Genomic DNA, 6840 nt, shown 5'->3' with positions numbered 1-6840 from the left:
TAATTTTATTTTTTGTAGAATAGAAAGGTAGAAAAAAAAGATAATGAGAGAAAAGAGAAAAGAAATAAAGATAAAGAAGAAGAAGAATGAAAAAAATTGTTGATTTTGAAAAAAAAATTATTTTAATTGTAATAAAAAAATATGTGGTGACATATTTTGATTTGTCAAATTATTAATATAAAATATAAATTATATATAGAATAAGAAGGGTAAAGAAAAATAGAAAAAGAAAGAGGTAGATGAAAAAATATAGGAAAAAATATTTTTTCTCAATTTTAATAAGAAAGTGTTATGTCATATGTGACATATTTTGGTTATTAAATTAGTTAATAATTTATAATATAATTATATTTTAATTTTAATTTTTTAATTTTAATTTAATTTTAATATAATTAGAGAATATTATGTTATATATTTTGATTATTAAATTTATAATTAGTCATTAATAATAATATATAAAAAATAACAGATAAAGTGCGTAAAAAAAATAAGAGAAATAAAAAAAATTTTTTAATTATAATAAAAAATAATATATAATATATTTTAATTATAAAATTAATAATATATAATAAATGTGAGCTCCAAATCTTTCTGTTCGAATAATGTTAACTTAATCAAATAAAAAAATGTTAATGAGACTCTAACGTAATTGTCTTTTGTTATTTATAAAAACTAAAATAACTCAAGTTATCAAGTATACGTGGTGGATAGATAGAACATCAATCATTAATGGGATTGGACTTTTCGTACATTTTCACACGGTATGTTATATAAATGATTTTTTTGTATATTTTTTATTTTTTATATTAAAAATAGTTGATAAAAATAAAATATTTAATTTTTATTTACATCATAAAAAATATATAAAATAATATAAACATTATTTTTCTTTTTTTTTTTTGGTGACATTATTTTTCTTATTTAATCATAGACTTCTTTTATTGCCGAAATGAGATAAAAGACACATGCATGTAAAATTTGACGAAAAAGCATTAATATTTGGTTCTAAAGTGTTTCTTGGCAGTTACTAGTTAGACGTTAGTTCCTTGTGCTCACTAATCGCCTAAGGCGGTGTTTGTTTATAAGTATTAAATTTTATCTTAGGGATTGAATATAGAGATATAAAATCGTATTTAATAGGTGAGACATAGATAAAAAAATTATATCTATAAATATTAAAATATTATATTTTATATTTATTCTGACAAAAAAATATAAAAATACTAATAAGAAATATAATTTATTTTTTTATTATTTTTGTTAATTTTTATAATTATATTTTTTATTATTATATTTTTTTTCTAAATTATTTGAATAAAAATAAATTATACTTTCTCATTTGTTTTAATTTATCACCATATAATATATAAGAACACTAACTTTTGTATATTTGCATGCATTTTGTGTCTTATTTTCAATATTTTATTTTATTCTGTTCTCAGAACCAAACGCAACCTAAAAATTCTCACACCGACAAATGTTCTTATTCTTGTTTTTGTTTGGTTTTTATTTCTAAAATAAAAAATACCTTTATGTTTCGATCATTTTATTTGAATATTTGAGATTTATAAGAAGGTAGAAACTCACGTGTAGTTGTCTTAATGTGAAGTTAATAGTTAAAAATTATTAGACTTTAAATTAGCCAAATTAAACATGTAAAGTTATATAACCGTTTTTAACTATCAATTTCACATAAAAACAATTACACGTGAGTCTCCATCTTATAAAAAACATAAATTTTATCAGAAATACTCTGCATCCAAGTGATTTCACTAACCAAGTTTAATCAAGTGATTTAGAGTCACGTGCTGCTTATAACAGACTTTTAATGCAAACTTCTTCTTGTTTGTTTTTCTTCAACATAAACCTTTCCTTATGTAATTCTTATGAGGATGGTTAGTTTAAGTAAGTACAAGTAAAATATGTTGGATGTTCAATTTAATAGGTATGTAAATAGTTATTTTAATTCTTAATTAGATGGTTATTTTGTTTGACACGGTTTAAGCATGTACAGTTAACAAATGCTGGATGTTTATATCACTAAGTACCCAGATGGTTATTCTAATAACTATGTGAATGGTCGTTTGTTGGATTTGGATCCACCTCAAATTTTGCCAATTTTGAAAAAGAATCACAGAGTTTCACAAAAAGAATACAACATCTATGTAATTGTGACTAGCAAAACATCACCCTTTGCTTTTAAAAAAAATCCAACTATTCAGCAAATAAAATGTGCCAAAGTGAATTGTACTATTCAAATTTATCCAGCTATTTTTTTCTCTCTTTGTTAGTTCTTTTCATGGGTAATCCTTCGGCCTGCTGTACCAGAGTTCTTGTTCTTGGTGCTGTGAATGGTGTGCTGACCTCTTTACACTTGTTTTTTGGATGATTGCGGCGTAGAGGTACATCTTTAGCTTCCAATAACGTTCGCACCTGATCAACCAATAAATTTTGTGGACCCATAATGATGTCTAACATCAACTCCCACCTAATTGACTTAAGAATATCCTGTATGGTAAATTTCGTAGCGAGTGACGGGTTAGAAGCGTCAAACAAATGATTATTACACGTTACATACAATAAGTTTAGAAGTTTTGGTAAGCTCACATTGTCCCATGCATCAAGTTGACCGTCTTCAGTCCACCTCTCCATAAATTTAATGACATAAATGCCACAATCATAGCTACATAAATTAAGAAGATTGAATTTATTGGGATGCTATGCACAGTTCATGACAAATACATAAATAGGTGTGTTTCGGTGCAACTCACCTATTTGGTTGCTTAGGGACTTTGGCGTATGCACGAGGCAGGCCATGCGTAGTGCGCTCGTACGATGGGATGGCAACTTTGGCCATGTCTTCAACCAGTCTCCCCTATAAAATAGTTTCATTTATAGGGTGATGATATGATAAAGGTTAAAATGAGAAATAATATTAACGCGGTACACGGGAGATCTTTTTTTACCGCATATGCATCCAGTTTATTCCGACCAGCATCGGGTGCCTCAGAATGCATAGGATCGAGTACCAACATCCTTTTGTTGGCCACCTCAAATGCATAGAGCCACCAATGGTTGTTCAAACATATGGGAATTAACCACTGCAGCAAAAAACACATGGACCAAAACGTTCAAGACATGACAACTGTTTAATTCATTCATGCTAGTGTACCTTATTTAATTGTTTCAAATCAACCACATTCAACACAAGATTAAACTGTTTTTAAATTAACTCAAACACCAAAGAGGACATCACCTAACAAATTCATTAAAATGAAGTTAAGCCAAAACCAAATTAAACAACAACTACCAAGAGGTCTATTGGATGTGAATCCATTAATTAAAGTACCATGGTATTCGTATTACTAAAATACACATATATACACTAGAGTTGCAAAGAGATTAATCCCATACCTGGTAAAAATGACCATCCAGCTCATGTGATAGTTAACAAGTAGCAATTTGAATAATACAAGGTTACTAATATAGTCAAACATAAGCGTGAGAAATTCAGCAAACATATAAATCAGTTAACACGAATAGATAATTTGAATTCATGCAAATACAGTGTAATATTGAATAGTTTAGTTAGTTTTGGCTCACCCATTTTCTCTTAGCTGCTTCGACTTTGTTGAAGAATCTAGTGTCCTCACCGAAGTTTGCACCCAACCCTATATACACCGGAACTGCCGTATCATGAAAGGCATCCAGATTTCGTTGGTGCATGACCATTTCCTGTTAAACCATCAACAGTCAGTATGCTCACAAGTTTTGTAAGAGTGAAATTATACTTTAGGTTGATTACCAATATCCCCGGACACACACAGTAAAAATCACGTCTAAATCTCGATGATGCTGTTCCGTTGAATATGTAGCACATCCATAGTATGATCTGCATGATGAAGTTTACACGTACATATTAGGCCATACAATTAAAGATGTAACATATGGTAGCAATGTAGTGAATTTAAATAGAACTTGATTTTATTTACATACGTTGTTGTTGACCCAACTACGAGCTTTCAACGTCCATAGGTCCTTCCTGAGCAATACTAGATATGGTCTACTTTCGTACTTTGCCAAGGGTTGTTCTTTATCGAGGGACGCGTTCAGAATCCATCCTTGGACTAGTTTCTCTGTACTCTTGTCCAACTTTAAATTCTTAAGTCTCGGATGCACTGATTGAGTAGGGGATGGGGTGGGTGTCTTTCTTGTGTGTTGACCTTGTTCAATATTTTTCCACAGTTCTTCACTTTTCGGGCACCGCAAGGACAAAATGCTAGGGTCACTGCGAAAAAGCAACAAATTTTAGATAAAAGTAACACCTCATTCATTCAAAGTAGTTAGAATGATAGCATATGCAACATGGACAAACATAACAGATTTTGTCATAAAGAACTTGCCTCTCAAAATCATATCTTTCAAGTGGTACTACTGTTGTTGATAGCATGGTTGGAGTGCGATCATTGGGAACTAACATTTTTGCAGGAGTTTTCTCATGCTTGACATTGACCTCGTCATTGGCTTGTTTCTCATCATGTGGGCTTCCCACATGTTGAAATGGGCGGCACATTCTCTTAGCGATTGGCTCATTATCCTCCTCATCAGAGTCGGTAGCTATTAAATGTGTCTCCTTAGGCTTTGAGGCAGCTCCTTCTACAGGTGATTTTGTGTTGTCTGCCCATGATTTGCCTTTGACAAGGCGCACCTTTCTCGTGGTAGCTTTCCCATTTTTCTGTGTTTTTAATATCGAACAGATCACAAAATAGAAACAGGAAACATATTTATAAATGAACATGCAATAAAGCAAGTGAAGCTGAATTGGAATTAAGGAAGATAAAACAATCAACATAATGTCGAAATGAACATCCAGGTAAGAATTAACATGACCATCTATATACCTGATGAACTGAACATCCGTTATATTTTAGTTGTCAAAAACATAAATGCAATTCCAACAAATCATATCATGAACTCAAGTCATGATGTTAGGAGCCGAACATATACAAACAATTAGTAGGACTCACATTATGCATCACTGAGTGTTTTTCCGATGGTTCTTTGCGGCCTAGCCTCAATGGTTGTGGTTTAGTGGTTTTACGGGGTTGTCTTTTTATGGCTCCCTCCTTCATCTCTCTAGCGCTGGTGCTTCCCTATTCGGATACATCCAGAAAATTAAAGAATAACCGTGCAATTATTCACATAAGAACACTAGAATGGAAACCATGCTGTATATCCAATGCATTATCAAAATAGAGAACCACTTTTACACTTAGAGAAACATACACCAAACTAGCAAATAATTTACCTAATTAAAGTTGGCATCTTTGCTTTACGTGAAAGATAATCAACGTAGCTTACTCAAATTCCACTGAGTACTTACCATAGGAGGCACTGAAGTGTTGTGCGCCCTCCATTGGTGTGCTTCCTTGGAGTGTGATTGTGTTGATTTCTTACTTGCTCGGCCCTTAAGGTCTTTACCTTTTTCCATTTTGTCTCCAATGAATCCCTGATTTTCAAATATACAATTTATTAGAAAGTGACCATGAGATTAGATTGGGAAAAAATCTACGAATTTAAAATCATACTATTTACGTGTAAGGTAGGTATCATAGTTCAGTATACCAAAGTCCTAGTTTACAATGAAAACTTGTCTAATATTAATTAATTAAAAATTAATTTTCTATTGAATAATGTTAAAAAACTTACTTTTTCAACCAATTTTTTTAATTTATTTTATTTATCTTAAATTTCAGAACTTAAATCATGAACATTTAATTCTAAGTTCTAAATTATAAACCTAGGAATTTTCTCTTTCCTAATATATATATATGTATATATATATATATACACCATCATGTCCCTGCGGTTTCATGACAAACTACTTGATTATTTTTGAGATCTCTTTGAAAATCCCCTTCAAACATCACCATTGACCCTTCCCAAATTTACGAACTTTCCTCTCTTGCATCTCCTTCAATTGATAAGTCTATTTCATGAACATTTTGTAATCTTTGCTTCATCTCAATTTCATATCATCTTCAAGAACCATCGACACTTCACCAACTGCCAAAATTTTCTCACTTCCATTTGCTTCTCCATCCCCTTTGGGGGCCATTGCCATTGACAAATTTTCCTCTATTTCATTTGCTGCTTCATGTGAGTTTGATTGTAGAACATGATCCAATATTAATTTCTCCATTGTTTTTTCTTCTTCGTCCTCCGAAAACTCATTCTTGTATACATATGCAAAGTAATACAATGCGAAAAGAACAAGGAACACAATGTTGAGTGTTGTCAACATGAGAAAATGCCTATCCAAATGGCTAATGTTGATTGATTCCTTGAACCAGCTACTAAAAATTAAGATACACAATACACTCGAGTTTTCCTATACCAATGACCAGATGCTTGAATGACTCTGCAAAGTTCCTCATAAATTTATACGCATAACATTGAAACAATTTCTTCCATCCCTCTTCAACAAGCCCCGTCAACATTGCTAGAAACAAAAATTGTGGAACTAAGGCCATGCAAACACACATGAAACCATAGCACAAACCATACCAATACCAAATATTAGTGACGGATCCAGAAAATTTTGACAGTAGGGACAAATATATATAAAATATGATAATAGGAAAAAAGAAGACCTGTCACCCACAAGAGGCACCCAAAGCTCAATGAAGATGATCATGTTGAATTGTTGGGGTTTGAAAAAACCCATGACAGTTCAAATCATGAAAGAGTTTTGTAAAACCTATTCCCTGAGGTTTTTTTTATAGTGAAAATAATGCTATGGTGCAAGTTTGTTAACATGAGAATTTTTTCATTCACTAC

Source organism: Arachis hypogaea, chromosome 2 (genome assembly GCF_003086295.3).
Source record: "Arachis hypogaea cultivar Tifrunner chromosome 2, arahy.Tifrunner.gnm2.J5K5, whole genome shotgun sequence".
NCBI classification, from domain to species: domain Eukaryota; kingdom Viridiplantae; phylum Streptophyta; class Magnoliopsida; order Fabales; family Fabaceae; genus Arachis; species Arachis hypogaea.
Note: the sequence above shows the minus strand (reverse complement) of the source record.